The sequence below is a fragment of the Phlebotomus papatasi genome, chromosome 3, assembly GCF_024763615.1.
Source record: "Phlebotomus papatasi isolate M1 chromosome 3, Ppap_2.1, whole genome shotgun sequence".
NCBI lineage: Eukaryota > Metazoa > Arthropoda > Insecta > Diptera > Psychodidae > Phlebotomus > Phlebotomus papatasi.
The window spans coordinates 76,681,016-76,702,881 of record NC_077224.1 but is presented as its reverse complement, the minus strand read 5'-3'; the positions used below and the strand labels follow the sequence as shown (position 1 = coordinate 76,702,881).

Below are 21,866 nucleotides of genomic sequence, written 5' to 3'. Positions count from 1 at the left end.
ATATTGTATTTCCTTGTACAAATTGGTAACTTATCCAAAGAGATGGTTAACGTTCCAGCTTTACGAAGTACTCGAACTCATGAGAAAAACTTCTTCATGCAATCATATGCTTTTTGGGTGCATACCGGTTCACTACACTACCGATTAAATTGATTCCTCAATTTAATTAAGCACATTATAGAATATTTCAGCATCAGTAACAAGAACACGGACAAATAAAAAAAGTAAGTCCGAAAAAGATATATCATTTACGGGTACATTATCGATTCATTATACCGATTAAGTCCGATGCAGCCGGGTTGATAATTTCAAGATCTTTAAAAAAAAATCCAAATTTAAATAGATCTGTTGAAACATAGAGGCCATTTACATCGTCGCATTAGATTGAGATTGGATTGTCCCAAAATCCGAATCCAATCTGGTCTGTTTACATCGTACTGTTGAGATTGATTTGGATTTTTAGCGGGATGCCATTTTTGTGAGGTTAAAAATGATATTTTCGATTTTTAAGTCGGATTGTTGGTTGATATTAAATATTTCTATTCAAAGTCTAGTGGTGATAAGTATTATAAAATACCTTTTGATGAAAAGACAGTTTAAAAGAAAGTGAAAACAGAAGTTGTTTTTCTTCGAATATTTCATACTCTTGAGCTATCGAAACAGGAGGTTTCGAGGGGGCATGATTAGAGGGCTGGGCATATCCCGATACCGATACTGTATGGTTTGGGCTCAGAAATGAACCATCAGAAGAAGAATTTTAAGCTGCATTACAAATGTCCCGAGTTACTTTCAGTAAATTAGTTTTTCTTTTCACGACGAAACATCAAGTGTCTTTAAAAGTATCTATCGAAATATAGAAGAATGCAGTACAGATTCTATTTTAAACTTGTCGTCGCCCATACCCTCGCATAATACACAAATAAAGTCCTGAAAATTTTATTTTTGTGCGACAAAACAACACAAAGTGAGGTTAGTTTAACGTCAAATGCAACTCCGAATTTCTCTTCGCGCGCTCCGAAAATTTTTGGGACAATTGGGACAATTTGAATCCAATCCAATTCAATACGAGGGGTCGTATTGGATTTGCCGTTTATATCAAGAAAAATTAAACAAATCTCAATCTAATGCGACGATGTAAATGGCCTCATAGACTCTCCAATGTGGTTTAACTTTAACCTTCGAAAATTCGATATTGAAACGTTTTTCGAACATGAAAATCATTCTAGAACCTTTTTTTTAAATAAACCGAAAAACATGATTTTTTTCATAACAAAACTTTTTTCAGAGTAGTGCAGGCTAATAACATTGAAAAATTTCTTTTCGTGTTATTTCATGGCAAATTTGTTCATGTGTCTATGTGGAACACATATGTTTATCACCAAATTTGGATAAACCTGGATTTATTTAAAGCCTTGGTAAATTCTAATGTAGTTTTAACCAAAATAATGTTATGAAAAGAACCCTATAAAATAAAACTTTCTAAATAAGATTAATTTAAAAACTAATATTTTTCAGAACAAAAATTTTTTGCTTAGCAAAATATTCTATTTTGCACAAAGTTAGATAATTTATAAATTGTTTTCAGCTAAAGACGAAATTTTACTTATTCTCTTTGTTGGATAGATTTTCTTGTGATTTATGAATCGCTATAAGCAAATTTTAAGAATTTTGGTTCTGTAATGTCTCATGCTTTGGTAACATTAGCTCTAAAAAATGCGACCAGTTTTAGTGTAATTTTATTCTCGTTTTCGTACAAATTTCACTAGATATCTCCGAAACTATGTAGGTTGCCAATTTGGGATTTTCGGTTGCTTATTCTATATTAAATTGGTTTTTATTTTGTATTTGTATTATTTGCTAATTCATTCTACAATGACAAAAAACAGCTAATAAACTCAAAAGTTTTTTCGGCACGCTAGAAACATATGAGAAACATAGGAAACGTCATGCCCTGCCTTAGACACATTTACGACTAACGCCGATAGGCAGATTAGTGAGAAACTGATGGAAATGTAATCTGATCATTAAGTCGTTTCACTGCTTAAGGGCAGAATCACATTGACAGTAAAATGTTCACCGTATTTCGTTAATTTACGCATTTTCACTGCAATTCTTATGCAAATTTTCCATTACCGTATTACCTTATTCCATACTCAGTGGCACTGGGTGAAAATAATGCAAGAAAATTGAAGAAATAAAACGAAAATTCGATAAACTGTGAGCAAAAAAACTACGATTAATTTTTCTTAGTTTTTTTGCTCGTCGTTTATCGAATTTTCGTTTTATTACTTCAATTTTCTTATATTATTTTCACCTAGTGCCACCAAGTATGAGATAAGGTAATACGGTAATGGAAAATTTGCGTAAGAATTGCAATGAAAATTCGTAAATTAAAGAAATACGGTGAGGCTACGGCGAGCATTTTATTGTCAATGTGATTCTGCCCTAAGTTGTAATTGTGCCTAGAGCATTACTTTTAGAGCATTGCACAAGATAAAATCGTTGTATTAAATTTGAGATGAGACTCATAACGCTGGATTAATCTAAGACTGACCAGTTTCGGACCTGGAACCTCAGAATCATACAGAAAATGCCCTATCTAAATACGGAATTCCTAAGGACCCCGGTAAAAACCTAGTACAAAATATGCAGTGAAACCGTTAGACACCTTTATTCAATCAAACAAATAATGCGAAATCAATTTTAAGAGTATGACATCGAAATCATGTGTTCGAGCACTCCACAAAGTGTCTGTCACTTGGTCACCCCTTTTTTTTTATCTGTGTGTCACTTGTGCGACTCTAAACATATTTTCCTGCCATCCTTTTCCACCGAAAAATATCTTGAATCTCTTTACTCTGAACTTGTGGCATTTTTGGCACAACACTTTAAGCTACAGAAGTAAAAAAAAAATCCATCACTAATGGTGCTTTTGCGACTTAAACAGAAGCCAAGAATATCCAAAATGACTTTTAAAATAATAACAAAAATACGCAAGGGTATATCGTCCTCTTTATGCGCACTCGCTATTAAGCCCACCTTATTTATATGGCATTTCATACAAATTGCTCTAATAAATTAATTTACTATGTATCTGAAAGTATCAGAGAAAGTCACTAATTTCAGTTAATTCTTGTATAATTTGCCAGAAAACTACAATGCTTCGTTTGCACTGAAAACAATGTATCCGGATACTATTTTTTCCTCTTTAAATTATCACTACAAAATTGTAAGGCCTTCTTTCCAAATAAACAAAACAAAAAACAAGAATTCCACTTAATCTTTTTGTAGTTTGTCCCTCAAAAACAGACACTTGCCTGATAGTTATCTTTTGAATGTTATCTTTTTATTATTTTCTTAAAGAGAATTGACCAGAAGTTTGTGAAAGTTTCTTATGCAGTCCAATTGAGAGAAAACACTGACAACAAGTGACTTTTATGACTCGTCTTATTCCTCTCTGCATACGAGAAACTATATACAACGTTTCGGTCACTCAATTAACATTGAGACTAAAACCCACATCTCTATCCAGAGTCACATACACTCATTTCCAATTCTGCAACTCTCGTTCACATCGTAAAACATTATTACATACCTTTATGGAGAGGTAAGATAAATAAAAAAAGAGCCAAGTCACATTGCAAATACTGCTGCAATTCTCAAAATCTACATAATAGTAATCAACTTTGTGATCAATACTTGTTCAGAAAGATAATTGTCGATCAGGAGGTGGTTTGGCGAGGAAAAGTCAACACATTTTCTATTTGAAACAGCCGTGTTTTATCTACCCTTGACCTTGTGTATTAGATCTCTGTCTATATTTCTCTCGTTCTCACACTCTCTACATCTCAGTATTATGCTAAATAGCTAAATATTTCACTATGCTTATGTACAGCAAAATCACTCTTCAGGAATATTTAGAGATTTCTCATATGCTCCCTTACCTCCCCTCGCCTTTCTTATATTAATAGAACACCAGTCTTTTAGTGTATGCATAAAATCTCAACATACAAATAAATCGTACCTTTGCAATCGAAAGTTCAAATCATTTTTCTTGTATTAGGGGAAAAGCTCATAATTTTGTCCAGTTTCTTATTTTGGACACTTTGAGGATAACATTGGACACTAAAAATAAATTGATTAAAATGATGGATTTTTATTCCAATATTTGATGAATAATGAATTCTATCTAAATATTTGTTCTTTTTGGAAGATTTTGACACTAAAAACGTTAAATTTTGAATATGACTTGAGTTGAAATTGCTTTGTTGAAAATTCAGTGTGAGCAATTGCTTACGAGAAATATGACAGAACTTCGTGTTTACTTCAGTTCTTATTTAGCCGTGGTGAAGTACTAACAATGTTTCTTCGGTTTTTTTGAGTGATATTATTGAATACTCATTGAATATTGTGTTGATTCTCGTTACTAATGATTTGTACATTTGACCTGAAGTGAGATTTGCCTTGTGAATTATATTTTTCGTGTGAAAAATGGGAAATTTTTTAAGACATTTACCAGTGAGGTGATGGCTCTTATTTTGGACAGGTGTTTTTCTCACGAAATTTCGTGAAGTTTTAGCTTTTGTGATGACTAGGTTGGACAAATGCCTAGAGAAACAAAGGAGCACCATCTCTACGAAAGAGATGCAGCGAGAAATGCCTTGAAAGGCTCCCGGAAAGGGCAGGGAATGAGCGAATCCGCACGTACTTGGAGTATCGAAGTCAACTCACTTTAATGAATGATATGGAAAGTTTCTGGGCTTCTTGTGACATTCCACGTTTCCCTTACATGACCAGGAAGAGGACTTGGTAAGATTGGTTCATGAAATGAAGAACAATGGGCATCCTGTTGAGGCGGATTAGCTGTCCAAATTTACAGACAAGTTGTAAAAATTAATAACCAAGTTGTCCAAAATAAGAGTCAAATTCACCTCTACATATCAATTCATTTTTAAACGTATTAAAACTAATTTTAGTAAAAATGAGATGATAAATAGCTTGCCAAGTTTCTAAACAATCCTTCTGAAAAGAGAGTAACAAAAAAAGTCAATTAGTATTGAAAATATCGCACTTCAAACTTGGGATATCGATGCTTATATGCAGACTGTCCAAAATTATGAGCACTTCCCCTATATTGTTTTTTTGTAAATTAAAATTAGAAATTTATTCAATTCTCAATATTCAAGTGAATAACAAATTATGTTTGCGATTGTAGAATTTATTTAAATGTTTGTCGAGTTAGTGTTGTTTCACTGTAAGAGCTAATTTCGTTAAAATACAGTGGGACCTCGATAGAGTCAACTAATTATTTCCAGGCCTGTTGACTCCATTGGATTCGGTGACTCTATCGGAGTTCGCAAAAAATCAATTAAAATATGAAATTTTGATATTTTATGTTTGTACTAGATAATTGATAAATTTAACACGATAGTAGAATATTTGAATTAATTAATCCATAAATTCTACTCCATCCATAAAAATCTGGTCCAAAAAGTCGTATGTTTACGCAAAAGTTGGAGATTAAGAAATCATTTTACAGAATGTTTTTATTATAAGTGAAAATTATGTTTTTTTTTCTCTTTTTCCTTGGAATTTTGTGAATTCAGAAAAAAAGTTCAAACATGTTTTTACATGACTGGCATATACAACCTGAGAAAGAGCTTTTCCACCGTTTTGCTCTGAAGGTTGGTCACCAACGCTAAGACGGCGGTGGACGCTAAAAATTGCACGGGATCTCAGTGAAACGAAACTGTACTTCGAAAGCATTGTTGATGAATAAATTTATCTATCTATCTATCTAATTACTATCCATATGATAAAATTGAGGTCCATTCACGATGTTAAGATGGGGAAATGGTGTTTTAAAGATTTCTTTTTTCACTTTTTTTAGAAGAGCTCCGGTAGATATTTAATTGTTGAAAATTATTATTCAATTAACGTTATTAATTAGAATTTATTTTAAACTTTTATTGTATGAAAGAAGAGATTGATAGTTGTTCTTTTCGTTATAACATAACTATGGTTCTAAACTTCACAAAAAGAGATATGAAACCAATTTTTCTCATTTTCTTCTTGTTCTGAAAAATAGGCGCTAAATGGTTAGAGATATCTATTTAGAGTCTTCAGATGACCCCCTAATAAGTCAACCTGGGGATTATTATTATGACCATTACGACCCTCATTTCCTCCCTATCCCTCCTCTCTACCGCCAAAATCGTTTTTTTTGTGATTACAGGAAAACACGTCATACGGGAACATAGGGCTTAATCAAAAAATCTTAAGGCAAGAGAGAAAAGACAAGAGAAGTTTCAATCGGTTAAAACGCTTAAAATAACGAAAAGAAAATTATTTTGTCGAAAATTGATTACACGGTTAATATACGAATTTTATCATTATATTGTTTTTCTTGTGTTAAAGACGATACATTGATACACCAAAACACTGATTTTAATTTCGTAAAAGTCATACAATATTATTAGTTCAAGAATAATGAAAAGGTTGGCTCTATCGGAATCAATTTGGGTCCAAGTTGACTCTATTGAAGTCCGTAGAGTAAAAAAATAGCTGTTGACTCTATCGGGGGTTGACTCTATCGAGGTCCCACTGTACGATATTTTACTTTCAAATAAACAACAGGACAATTCGAACTAGAGGAAAGTGCAGTACCTCGGAATAACGCAAGCTTCGGACAACTCAATATATTCCATATATATTCCATCATATATTCCTTAATGAATCTGACCCATGGAACACATCGACTTGTGAGAATATAAGTCGATTTTTTGCTAAATTAGTTTTTTTTTTTTTTTGCTTTTCAGGTACTCCTTGACACACTCTACCTTCCCTGTGAATATATTATACCGGAGAGTAACTTATTCCTAAAGCTATAGGGGTTTCAAATCTTAAAAATCCTTCAGCATGTAAAATCTCAATTTGAAATCGCTCTCCTGTAAAGTAGCCATTCGCGACTTATTCATTTTATATTCTGACCCGTCGATATATAGAAAAACTTTGGGTTCTCTTAAGCTTGAGCCGTATCAAAGTACCACACCTTGCCCCTTTCATTTTTACCAGTGCCCATTCGCTTTAGAAATATGCTCTCTAGAACCTTTTAAACCTTTGACCTTGAAAAATCGTTATGAGAAATGATGCAAAGAGATTTTCGTATATCCTAAAAGAATCATACGAGGTGTTTTTTAAGACATTCTCAGAAACATGGCTTTGAAGCTGAAGAAGAAATGTTAGGCAAAAGAAAATGATGTTAATGATCTTTGAGTCGATATGTTAGCTTTAACAGCAACTGTCAAAACAGATAATTTATGATTTTGGTACAAACTAGTTCCACGACAAAATACAGTCACCCATATGATAATAGAAATCATTTACTGACAGTAAGTTGAAAGTTCAATTATCTCTCCTAAGAATTTATTTAATAAAAGACTTATGCCCCTTCGATTGCAAAATATCGAAATGACGCTTCAGTTACCATTCAAAATAACATACGACCAATCAAACAGGAAAATGATCTTGCATTGGTACCCACTTTGATTGTATCCAAATGACACTCGTTATAAATAAAAACTTTTTGTATAAACAAATGTTCCGACAAAAGATATCTCTATTTTATTTATTTTTTCTTTAATTATCGTTTTTTTTTTGTTTCTTTGCTAATAAAAGTCCGACAGTGTTCTTGGAAGGACTTTTCAGTGCTACTTGACAAGTGAGACTGAACACACGTTTGGACTCTTCTCTTTTCCTTAAATCAACTTACACATATCAGCATAAAATTTTAGCTATAAGAGAAAATTTGAGACAGCAATTTTCGACAGACTTGACGACTAGCTTCTTGAGTATCTTTATGATGATCTTAAGTGACGAATCACTAGAAGCTTTGCCAAAAGTTCAATTTTTGGTCTTGTTAAGTAATTAATGATCACTCATGATTAATTTAGATCATTCTGGTTGACTGATTTAAGACAATGATGCATGTTTTTTGGGATGTTCTAAATCTTATTCTTATTGTTCAAATTACTATAATTATCTATTTATTATAAAATTATTGTTAGAATTTTGACGTGATGACTGTATAAATTTAAAAGGTAATTCAAGCGTAAAGTATTATGTAACTCGTGATTTTATTACTCGAACTGTACAAAAAGTGAACAATTTATCAATTTTATCAAAATACATATTTACGGCCGAATGAAACGAGATTTCCGCCGATTTCCCACGAGGTTTTGATGAAGACGGTGACGACCATCGCTTTAGTATAACTATCAGTTTATACGAATAAATTGAAAAGAAAATGTAACCACAGATGTTGATATTGTAAAAATTCCCAGATTAATTTTTTTTTCAAATATATTGATAGAATATCTGGAAAGTTAGTTATGAAAGCTCGTGGGGCTATCGCTAAGACTGTATAAGGTCTTATATTGTAGTTTCCTACCACCAATTTGTTATGAAATATTAAAATTCTAACTCGACTGAAGTATATCGTATAAAACAAAAATAATTTTGTAGTATTCCAAAATTGTTTAGATTATGTTTTTTTTTTGTTTTTGGGTCTGTTTATAATTTGTCCTGTAAGGCAATTCTATAATGGTATGACAATGTCATATGACAAATTTTCCTAGTAAATTGGGGAGCAAGATAACTTTAAATGCCAGTGAACATCGACTGGCCATTGCAAGGAACTCTATGAAGGTTTTAGTAATTGGTATGAACATGATTTTCTATTCATTTATCCCAATTTACCATATAAAATTTTTAAAATTTGTCATATGACATTTGTCATATGGCATTAGATCTTGCTTAGTCAAAGAACTCTGGAAGCTTATTAGTCTTGAACTCAGTATAGTTTCGCAAAGCTAGTACTCTGTTCACTTAATCATCAACCTCTAACTTGTTTTTAAATTACTATTTTTAGGAAGATTCTAATCAGTTATAGGGCACTTCAGACAGGTATGACCCGATAATATAGATTTTTTCAATAACAAATTAAATTATAAGACGCAGAGCAAAAGGTGTCTATTGTATTATTGCATCTTGTTCTGAGTAATGCATAATGTGATTCTATTTCCAAATAGCTCAGAGAAACAAGATGGACTTATTAGTAAGCTACCGGCTACGTGAAACTGCTCCACCCTCTCTTATTGCACTTTAACTTTTTCAAATCCTTAGCTGTGTCTCATTTTATTTCGAGAAGAAATAACATTAATTACTGGCCAATTAATCATAGAGTTATGCCTATGATGATTTATAAATACAATTTCTATTTTATTGTTCTGATCCTCAACTTCTTGGTAATTACACGACAACTTAAATATCACATTGTACGTACGTCTCCGACACACCTACATATTGATTTTCATTTAATTATACAGTGCACTTTTTCATTGACTGTCAGTGATGTATGATGTCTTATAGTAATAAAAAAAAATACATTTAAAATTCCATTCTAGTTTATATTCTTTTATTAGTTATCATGAACAATTTGCGTCATTTGAAAAATGCTCTGTAAAATCAATTTTGCATAACGTGTCTGTCGCAATGAGACATTCTTGTCGTGCAACATACAAAATAAAATGTTGCATTTCTCCAAGGAAAATTGTTAAAGACACGAAGAAGACAATTTTCACCAACAATATTTTGTTGTGGCAGACATAAACAAAAAAAAACTCCAAGCAACATATCAATTTATGTACAAAAAGAAGGAAAAGGAAAACTAGTGCAGAAAGCAAATAAAAAAAATCACGAATTTTCATACCACAATTTTCCTTGATGACATAGATTTTTGCGAAGAAGTAGAAATAGAGTATTGTGTGATAACAAATAATCCTAAATTGTAGGTGTTTGTTGTTTTTGGTGGAAATTTTTCATTTCTCAGTTTTCCAAGTAAATTTCTATGATTCACCCTCTGTATACATTTACACAATCAAATATCCAATACAACGAAAGATCGTGGCGCCATACGAAATACAATTATCACATGATTACTGCTGTTTTTTTTTTTGCTTCATCTTCTTTTAATATTGACGTCTCAAATGTTTAACTCTCGCGATATCGTCTAAGAGATTGAATGACACACTTCAGAAACACTTCTTTCACATCTCCTTTTTATTGTTATTTATAAAATGAACCACTGGGTCAGCATAATGCGACAGAATGCCCGGTGATTTCTATCTATCAAATCCAGACAATCTTATCGTTCAATTATATGTTTCATGGCAATAATTTGATACATAAGTACATGTATAAAAAATATGTATCAAATTTCATAGATCGCGCTTGCAAATTGTAAGAGATAAATTACATTTATATAGTAATTCATCCACATGTGCACGCTCCTAGTTTTATTTCATCGCTATGACACTTATAGCCACTATCAAGTTGATTTTGTGGTTGAAGAAGCCATACACAAAGGAACATAAACCCTCTATCAAGGTTAATAGTATTCAAGAAAGACTGAATTGTTTTAATCAATCCATTAGCATAAACAGTTTAGGTAGAAATAACAAAAAAAAATAACAAAAGAAAGTTTAAACATTTTGCAAGAAAGTCAAAGTTTTACATCAATTCAATTGCGCAATATATTTCCATTTACTTGACACGCCTACAGAACGACACAAAATCTGCAGTAAAAATTAAAAATGTTGGATAAAAACGTTGTATTTGCAAGGCAAGTTCGAGAAATGCAGTTTGCGTTTTAGAAATTTATCCTTTTAAAAGAGAATAAAAAGATTTTATATTTATTTCGGTGAGATTTAATTTTCCTTCGATTTAGTAGCTTTTTAGACAATGTTAATTCTGAACGGACTGAAATAATTTTGGTTGTATTTGAAAGATCTTTGAACCGTTGCCATATTAGAATCGGTTGCAACGCGTTATGTACCTTTAATTTGTTACCTAAAAAAGCTTCGTATTTTATGCCCAGCGCACAATAACTTTTGCTTTGTAAACATGTTTTTGACATTTCAATGAGAGCGAGTGAGATCTAGATCAAGCCATCTTGTTCCCTCTTATGAGAAATTTTGAACACATGTTTACAAACAAAATTTATTGTGCACTGGTAAGGCGCACAATAACTTTTGTTTGTAAACATGTTTTCATAATTTACTATGAGAGAGAGCGAGATGACTAGGTCTACGTTTCATTCACTCTCACTGAAATGTCAAAAACATTTTTACAAAACAAAAGTAATTGTGTGCTGGGCATTACTAATAGTTTGAAGTATGATTCTTCTCAAATTTCTTGTAAACTAATTTAATAAGGAAGTGCTAATAAGAAGCAATCTTTTTTAATATTCAAAATTCAAATCAGAGTTCAATTGCATAATTTTAATGAAAGTTAATTATAGTTTCTCAAAATAATATAAGCCATGCATTAATGATGGCGCTGCAGGATGAAGTTTAGAAAGTATTGACCGATAAAAAATAAGCTAAGATGTAACTAATGTATATCCATTACCCATGGTTATGTGAGGGTGACTAAAAGAACTTTATCACACTTTTGATACAATAAAACAAACCTTGCAATACGATCTTTCAGTGTATAGAATGTCTTGTTATTTCTTTTGCCTGTCGCAAAAATCGTCCGAAGTTAACACGATTGCAATTATGTTTATGTTTACATTGAGTTATTTGTTTGTTCTTTTTTTCTAAGTGTTCCGTATTGGAAGATTAATGGCATGCGTACAAAAACATTTGATTTGTAAACATATTCCATCTGATAAAGGGTAATGGGATTTTCCTTTAAGGGCATTCAGAGGCGCCTAATTAATATTCATCTTATATACCTTATTAAAGGCTTTAAAAGTTTTAAATGGATGGACCTAATGGACTCATTGGAAATAATAATCACCACCCGAAAACTTTTCTAAACAAGGTTTTTTTGAAACCCTCTTTAATGCCGAACGCAGAATAACTTTTACAAAAAGTTACAAAAAATCAATAAACATAATGCAGACATTAGTGTTCATTAAAAAGTATAACTTTCCAATCCATGACCTAATAGGTTTTATAACAACAAGAATCTAGGTCAAAGGACAGATAATAGATAACCATCAGCGATTAAATTTACCTACATTTAATAAAATCAATCTAAAGCAATTTTTTCTGTTAACTATTCCACTTTGCCTGAATAAATCGTGAACAATATAAAAGTTACAAATTAAACAAAAAATACATTGTATTTTGTATTTGGGGAGCTTAACAATTTAATAGATACATTAGATATAACTTCAATTAAAAAATCAAAGCGAAATGTATACGAATCTAAATGCATCCCAAACATTAGAAAAATTTACTTGATTTTTATGATCGAAATAGCATAGTGGCAACACTGAAGGCCAGGCAAGGCCCCTTTATCATCTTGAATAGATTGGTATTTTTTCCATAATAATGTAGCAGTTGAGAATACTAAAAAAAAAAAGTATTTGATCAAATTTTTGTATTAGAATTCTTAAATGTAAGGGGACCACTACAGGTACAGGCATTAAATACTGCCACTACTCTTTTCTGTATATTAAACTTTGATTATCGATTTACCCTTGATAATGATTCTTGGTAATTAAAAATACAATAGTTGCAATCCGCATGAAATTATGCAATACAACAAAATTCTCATCATTTCATAACATATTTATATATTTGTATAAATTTTTCGAATCGTTCTCGTATCTCTTTTTCTGAATGAACATGAACAGAGAATACATTGTATATTTTTTTTTTGCATATAATAGAGAAGTTACGCATGAGTGAATTTTAAACATTATATTTATACAAATGGATTGCAATTAAAAAATTCTCTAGTAACACTCAATTCAACTGTCAAATCGAACGTATTGATGGTAATTTAATTAAACTTTACATTGATAGTATTGAAGAAAATGAAGTATAGTTGAATTCAAGTATAGTTCCATGAATGTTGATTGAGTCAAGTATGTTGCAAGTCAAGTTACAAAAAAATCTTTATCGATTTGGAAAGTCCAGAAAAAAGATAATGGATCATTCGTAAAGTAGAACTCTCATTGGAGAAAAAAAATCCACACACTCTCGTGATTCTGCAATACATTTTTAAATAAGTCTCACCAATACGGATAATCAATTTAAAAGCAATAAATATGCTTTTGAGATAACATTTTGTAACATTTTATCGAGAAATGGTGTTCGAATACTCCCAATTAATCAATGGAATATATTTAATAAAAACTGCATTCGTTTATAAATCTTGATAAATCTTTCACTTGGAAATTTTATCACGTTTTATAGTTATTATTTTTAATCTGTTGCTCCCATTTTTTGCTATAAAAACTCAAGCCATAACCACACGCTGATGCTTTTTTTTTAATTAACAAAACAGCCAGAGAAGACATCTCTTGCTCTCAATTAATCTATCGGATGATTACGTTCCATCCTCATTCTAATGGTTCAGTTCGAGGGTTGGAATGGTAATAAATTGGAATATATCTTCACCATTCAATTGATGGACTGCTAATTTCAATTGAATTGCCAACAGCATTGACTATGTGCCTATTTTCAGAGAATGATTGGTATGTTGGCTGACTGAAAAATGGCAAAACATCATGAGATAAGTTCATGAACAAGGTATAATATCTCTTCAATTGAGTCATTTCCGTACTCAGACATCAAACCATTTCCCGACACTAAAAGAACTGCAATTGGATTTGAAAAAAATGAGTAGACACACAAGCAAGAATGCATCTATACTTTCCTGTATGTTCGACTTCTTGATTTCGATACCATGTCCTCTAATTGGTTTCGCATTTTTTGTTTCATGTGTAAAGTTCTTTTAGTGATCCAACTCAATAGATATCACATTTTTTGTTTACCGATTCATAACCGATTTTAACGGATCTAAATAGAACAGAAGTAGTACAACTGAATTCTCAATTATAAAAAACATTTACATTTATAGCTGTCTTATAATCCGTTTGAAACTAATTGAGACTTTTCTAGAACGGTAAAGACCTTACAAAGAAATTCTAACTTTTCCCATTCGGTCAAACAATATTCTCATTAGATCGTTTCAACTTTGGTATTCAAAAACTAGTAGAAGAAATAATTCAAAGTGTTAGTAAAGGCCTATTTCGAACCTCTTAAAGGCCCTAAGTAGCTATCTTTACCTGATTGACCTCTAGCTCAAGATTGACTCAAGCTTAGAACAATTCATTTTTTTTTCAATATAATATTTTTTTCAATTAATTTAACCTATTATAATATTATATTTCAATAGTTAGTCGCACATGCCTCAAATTTTCCGAAAAGAACCATCGATTAAGAGCAGAATCACATTGACAGCAAAATGCTCATGTTAATTTACGCATTTTCATTACAATTCTAACGCAAATTTTCCATTACCGTATTACCTTATCCCATACTCGGTGGCACTGGGTGAAAATAATACAAGAAAATTGAAGAAATGAAACCATAATGCGATAAACGGTGAGCAAAAAAAACTGTACGAATAATATCTCTTACAGTTTTTTTTTGCTCACCGTTTATCGAATTTTCGTTTTCTTTTTTTTTTAATTTTCTTATATTATTTTCACCTAGTGCCACTGAGTATGGGATAAGGTAATACGGTAATTGAGAATTTGCATAAGAATTGCAATGAAAATGCGCAAATTACCGAAATACGGTGAGGCTACGGCGAGCATTTTATTGTCAATGTGATTCTGCCCTAAATCCATTAAGAACACAGAAAAAATTGAGTTGTCCGAAGCCTGAATCGTTCGAAGGTAGCAGGCTTTCCCCTACATTCATGGAAGATCAGTGGTGCAATTGGTAAGAGCGGTAAGAGCTTTCGACTTTTGGGCGGTATGACATTCCGCCCCTGGCTTGAATGTCAGTTATAAGTTCGAGTCCTACCCTATGCAAATGACTTAAACATCTTAAGGCATATATTTCTAATACACATTGTAATCTGAATAAAAATTTGTAAACTAAATAATATACACAAAATAACAAAAACATACCAATACATCAATATAAATAAAAATAAAAAGAAATATTCTTATGAATTGGGAAAGGTTCTCGGTGAATGATTTTCTATGTCAACGATGTCAACATATTTAACAGCTATCCAGACAATATGGGTTAGATCAGTTAGATATTGTAACGTCACTTCTCAATGGGAGACATTTTATGTTTTATAATTTTATACATCAACATAACATCAAATGACAAAATACGCGGTATGTGTTTTCATTCAAATAATTTCCTCCTTGTCATGGCATTGTCTGCAATTACATGACAACGGGAATACGTAATTATTGTAGCACACAAATATAGATCATATACAACATTTTAGCTGTTTATATATAGAGACAGTCATCTATTTTTATTCTAGCCATTTGCGTTGTTTAACTTCATCAATTATTTCACAGAAAAAAAAATCTCTTATTTTTTTTTTGCTCCGTCTCAGTTAATGCCCCGTGCATGTGTTTGGGTGTCATTTGGAAGGATGCACTTGAAGATGATGATCATGTCATTCTCAGATACGTGCTATTACATAACACATATTATACAAAATTTAACATCCTATTTCTACCTTCAAAGTTTTCTTGTTTTCTCTGAACACCCAGAACTTGCTAATGCGTGTTAATTGTTACTTTAAAATTCCATTACAAAATTGTTAATTTGTCGTGTGTCTCCACCAACTTAGCCCATTGACAATAAAATCGTGTTATTAGAAAAGTATCCAATTCTCATATACAAAAGTTTTTCATTTAAAAGTACATTTGAAGGTCTTGCACGATAGAATTTGGTAAATATTATATACACTTTTGGTTTGACCTAAAAAAGATCAACATTCTTCCAACACTAATACAAGGTAATCTTCATTTTTTTGCTGCTGAGTTATATCCAATTTTCAGGTAGAAGGAAGTTTAAGAAGATAGTCATCAGAAAAGAAAGAACTACAGAGTGGTACCACAGAAATGGACGCATTACTAATAATAACCTGACTAAAATATTTAATAAATGTATAAAAACTAATTTGCTTATATTTTTTTTTGAATAAGAGGAATTGACTAAATCATACAGTCATTTGATCAACGGAGGAAGTGGATATAATTCGAACCGCTCTATCGCCAAAATTTTTTAATCCTATATAATGATTTGAACTCTGGATTTAATCCATCTACTTTTAATAATAAAAAGTTTACTGGGGATCCTTCCAAAAGAATCACAGTCTAAAGTCCGATCCTTTCAAGGAATTTAACCCCTAAGCTTATACTTCGGGAGAGAAAGCCATGAAGAATTAACTGAATAGAACACTTTGTCAAGAGAGAAAAACCAGTTGTAACAAAAGCCAGTGATAATGCTTATGGTAGTTATGATTCTTTCAGTTCCTTTTCGGTAACTATAAGGATATTTACACATAAATAATACAAGTTTGGTTACATAAAAACTAAACCGTAACCTTATTCAGGTTCATTATTTTTATGTTTCTTCAAATTATAGTTTAAACGTTACTTAGATTAAAGTGTTATTTTGCTTGCATACTAAAGGATTGAAAAAACTCCCTGATGATGAAATGTAGATGGATGTGACCCAGATAATAAATAAAACTATTTAATGTATTTTTGTAATATTTAATACCTAAAGAATCTTTTTGTTTAACCTTTAAATATGATGATCATGATGATGTCACACATAAGATTAATATTAAGAGTAATAAGACAAAAAGAGAGGTGTATAGTATACAAAATTTGAAATGGAAAGTCACGTGTGTTAGAAAGAGTACACTCTATGGAGTAATACGATCAGTAAAAGATGTTACTGTTCGTTATAATTGTTTTCTGAGCTCACTGAACCATACTTCTTCATGCAATTTGAGCAATTTTCCATGCGTGCCAACCGTGATTCGGTCAGTTTTGGAGCGATTTAATGGCTGCCAACTTTGTAAACAGGTGGTAAAATACGAGATAGAGGCAAAATAAAATACTTGCTGTCTTTTATGCCATTCTCGCAGTTCAGAAACTATTAATCTTATATGTTACACCACGGTCAAATTTTCCTTATTGATCGTATAGCAAAATTTGAATTATTACAACGCAATCATATTGCAATGTTGCCGTACTGGCAGAATCTTTAAAGTCCATCGTAAACCATACAAGTGCGTCCTCTCCCGCAATATAGATGCTTCTTACGCCATTTGAAATAGGTTTTAACTTTATTACGTTTTTAGACATTCAGTTCTTAGCACCAGAAGGAATTCAAACAACTGTAAGTGTAGAGTCTGGTCTGGACTCTTTCTGTCAAAGATTTTAAGCTCTTACCTACTGTACCACAAAATCTTTTTAAACTTCCTTAATGTTTAGCTAAACTTACATGGAAAAGGCAATTGAAAAGTTTATAAATATTCTCATTCTACTTTTTGCTTATGTCATTTCATCGTTTGTGGTGTTATAGAATTTGTGATAAGTTCTTAAATCTTTATTATAGCATTGTACTTCACACCTACATACATTAGAAAACATGAAATTGCGTCATTTGCTCTAGCATGACGCACTAAGTATAATAGGAAAACTTGGCATTACACTTATCTGCTCTAATCATCTGTAAATCGCTATTTTAATGTTTTTTTTTCAAGATTTCAATAGAATTCTTGATAACTTGTTTTCCACAAACTTTTCACACATAAAAAAAAACTGCGACATTATTAATTTTTGAATATTATTTATGCCTTTTCCGATATATTTTAAAATATTCTGTGTTGTCTTCCCCCATTTTCTGTAATTTGCGATCATGGTACCGCATTCTAAATTACCTTTTTCGGCCTAAAAAAAAGAATTTCATGACAAAAGAGCATTTTGCGAATGTTTTGTGCCAAAAGAAAAGACGAAAAAGGAGTCATGCTCATGAAATTGAACATTAAAGCAACATGAAACATCTGCTGTCGCAAAGGTCTGCAGAAGTCCCACAAAAATTCTCAGAGAGAACAACATATTCTTATTAAAGGTGACAATTTTCTGCTGCAAAAATTAATGTTGGTAAAAAGCTATTCATGCAGACGACAGAAACAATTTGAAGGGAGGATGAAAAATGTGACTAGTAATTTTCCTTATATTTCATCAATGGAGTGTGTCTATTGATAGACTAAACATTTTCCATGCTGATAATTTTTCCACCCGCTCTTATACAGTTCTTATCGATATAGGCAACCATAGCAATACATATATATGTATGCATAATGATTTTATCAATGAAAATTGCGTAAAAGCAGCATTAATTTCACGGCATGTGTTTCCTCTTTCTCTCTGGGCACATTACTTCAACGTGCAAAGTTACATTTAAATAATTCTTTTTCTTCATTGTACAATTTATATAACATAAAATTCATGTTCAATATCAATATCATGTCTTACGAGTGGGCGAATTCGAGGAAACTTATTGATATTCTCTTTATATAATTCTTTTTCTAAGCCTCTATTCAAAAACCACAAAAAAATGGAGAGAAAAAAGAAAAAATTAACAACTGTTTTTTTTTTTCTTTTTCTGAGAAATTCATCGATTGTCGTGACAATGAATACACCTTTTTGACTCTACCATCTTCTCTATTTCGTATAAATTGAAATATTTTCTCCTTGTTCTAGAAAAAAAAAAGTCTAACCAAATGATGTATCAAATTTGTTTCAAGGTAATTCACAAAATTAATGGACAATTTTTTCTATATTGATGGATATTATGAATATACTTCAATTAATTTTTTTTAATCACAAGTCACATTCTTTCCAAATTTCCATCATGTTCCATCATGGAATTTTCTATAAAACATAATTCTATTACCATACTTCTTGATTAATTACTGTATGGCATTAATATATCTATAAAAGTGAATTAATTAGTTTTGTTGCCCTTCTGCCTTTCAATGTGAATATTCTCTCTCTCTCTCTCCGTATATGGCTTGAGTCAATCTAATTACAATTTCTTATGCAATAAAATTATTTATTAACACAAGACGAGAGAATTTTTTTCCACATCATTCTTCATGGTTCTCTATTAGCTTCTGTCCACAATCTGCCACAATTTCAGAACATTTCATTAATTAAATTATTCAAATGCTGAGCTAACTCTCGTCAGTTACTTTTCTTTTTCTCAATCACGAACCACAGAAGGATGTCCAAGTTAAATAGTCTTCGTGGAATGCTTAAATTTGGAAGTTTGTTACTAACATATTCACTCAAAAATATTCTGCCTTTTTCGTTATTTAAAAATAAAAGTGAACTCGTAAAACAAAGTTTCGAGCATTTCTTTAAGTTTTTCTTTTTTTTTTAATTGTGTTTACTAATTACGCATAAAAGCTGAATATACTGGTTCAATATTAAACATACAACCAATGAAGAGAGGGCAATTATACAAATAAGATCAAAATAAATTAAATTGAATTACTGCTTGAAACTGGTTCGAATTTGTCTGAGATCCTAATACTTTTCATATCTAGGGGAAAGGCTCATAATTTTGTCCAGTTTCTTATTGTGGACACTTTGAAGATAAAATTGGACACTAAAAATAAATTGAATAAAATGATGGATTTTTATTCCGATATTTGATGAAAAATGAATTCTATCTTAATATTTGTTCTTTTTGGAAGATTTTAAAACTAAATACGTTAAATTTTGAATATGATTTGAGTTGAAATTGCCTTGTTGAAAATTCAGTGTGAGCAATTGCTTACGAGAAATATGACAGAACTTCGTGGCTCACTTCAGTCTTATTTAGTTTTGGTGAAGTACTAACAATGTTTCTTCGCTTTTTTTGAGTGATATTATTGAATATTCATTGAATATTGTGTTGATTCACGTTAGTGGTGATTTGTACATTTGACCTGAAGTGAGATTTGCCTCGTGAGTTAGATTTTTCGTGTGAAAAATGGGAAATGTTTTAAGACATTTACCAGTCAGGTGATGGCTCTTATTTTGGACAGGTGTTTTTCTCACGAAATTTCGTGAAGTTTTAGTTTTTGTGATGACTAGGTTGGACAAATGCCTGGAGAAACAAAGGAGCATCATCTCTACGAAAGAGATGTAGCGAGAAAGGCCTTGAAAGGCTCCCGGAAAGGCCAGGGAATGAGCGAATTCGCACGTACTTGGGGTACCGAAGTCAACCCACTTTAATGAATGATATGGAAAATTTCCGGGCTTCTTGTGACATTCTACGTTTCCCTTACATGAACAAGAAGAGGACTTGGTAAGATTGGTTCATGAAATGAAGAACAATGGGCATCCTGTTGAGGCGGATTAGCTGTCCAAATTTACAACCAAGTTGTGTAAATTAATAATCAAGTTGTCCAAAATAAGAGTCAAATTCCCCTCTACATATCTATTCATTTTTAAACTATTAAAACTAATTTTAGTAAAAAAAAATAGACAAATAGCTAGCCAAGTTTCTAAATAACCCTTCGGAAAAGAGAGTAACGAAAAAAATCAATTAGTATTGAAAATATCACACTTTAAACTTGGGACATTGATGCTTATAAGCAGACTGTCCAAAATTATGAGCCTTTACCCTATCTATTGTTACGAAAACTCGTAAGGAGCCTCCGAAAGGACGGACTTTTCGACAACGACCTATGCTGCGTTTCTGGAGCGAGCTGACGGAAAGTCGCCAGGATTGGAGGAGGTTAATGCGAAAGGCCTGGTCCCTTAAAAGGACGGTGCAGCCACCTAAGTATTAAGTAAATGATTACAAGGTCGACTTATGAGTAGCATACCCTAAACACTTGAATAAGTCATTATCTTTCACCGTTTAACCTATACCACTGATGACGTCTAGACAAGGAACACTCTATTATACACCGTCCTTTTCTATAAAGTTCGAGCAATAGTACAACATTAAAATATTAGATAGATAGATAGATAGATTGTATAGGGAGCATGGTACGATCTGTGGGCTGCAGACACCTAGGCTCTATTTGAGCCCCTTATGTCTACCCAACAAACCTTACTCCAATTCTTTTAAAACGTGGCTGAACTGCAGAATATCCTGAGCTGCCGCTCTTTTGATATCCTCCAGTGTCAGCACTTCTTTCTTAAAGATCTGAATTCTCTGGCTTGAGAATTTGGAACAATAACATAAAATGTGTTCTACTGTTTCCAGACTCTCTCCACAACCCCTGCAAGCTGAGGTAACGTCTACACCCAACTTTGCAAGATGTGAATTTAGCCAGTGTCCTGTGTAAATTCCTATAATAACCCTCAAGTTCCCCCTGTTAAGATTTAACAAGAGTTGAGATCTATTTAAATCTAATCCATCTATTACGGATTTCGCAAAACTACAGCCTTTTACGTTATTCCAAAGTGCTGTATGCTCTATTCCTGTAATATATTGGAAGTAATCTTTCCGTAATTCTTTCTCAACTCCCAAGACTGGTTCAGGGCCTATAAAGTCCTGATATACACCAATCTTCGCGAGTTTATCTGCTATTTCATTTCCTATAATATCGTTATGACCAGGACACCACAGAAGAATAATATTATTATTCTCTGCTAATCTACAAAGATTAGTCCTGATCTCCTTAACAATTTTAGATGTTATAATACCCTGATATGGCGAGGAAAGTGCCTTTTTGCTATCAGAGATAAAATAAATATTTTTTCCTGTGGGATTTTCGTCCACTAACATATTCGTTGCAATCAGAATAGCTCCGACTTCTGCCAAGAAAACTGTTGTGAACCTTCCCATAGAAAAATAAAATTCATCACCTGTATCTAATCGAAATAAACCTCCTCCAGCTCTCTCCCCTTGCACTGACCCGTCAGTGAAGATTTTAATGTCATCTTCACCTGCTACTGATGACAGTGCATTAAAGAGAAAGGAATTTTCTGTATTTAAAAGTAA

The 21,866-nt window shown here is 32.0% G+C and overlaps 1 protein-coding gene across 10 annotated transcripts in view; it reads right to left on the bottom strand.

Annotated features, from left to right (window-relative positions):
- LOC129805831 (PRL-1 phosphatase) overlaps positions 1 to 21,866 on the bottom strand; it is a 50,565-nt gene that overhangs the window by 18,752 nt on the left and 9,947 nt on the right. For 2 of the 10 annotated variants that reach the window (XM_055854027.1, XM_055854035.1), the window contains exon 1: positions 7,544 to 7,723. The exons of the other annotated variants lie outside the window; for them this stretch is intronic. The gene's annotated coding sequence lies outside the window, so the exon portion shown is untranslated. Of the gene's footprint in view, positions 1 to 7,543; positions 7,724 to 21,866 lie in introns of those variants that run through there. 10 annotated transcript variants of the gene reach the window in all.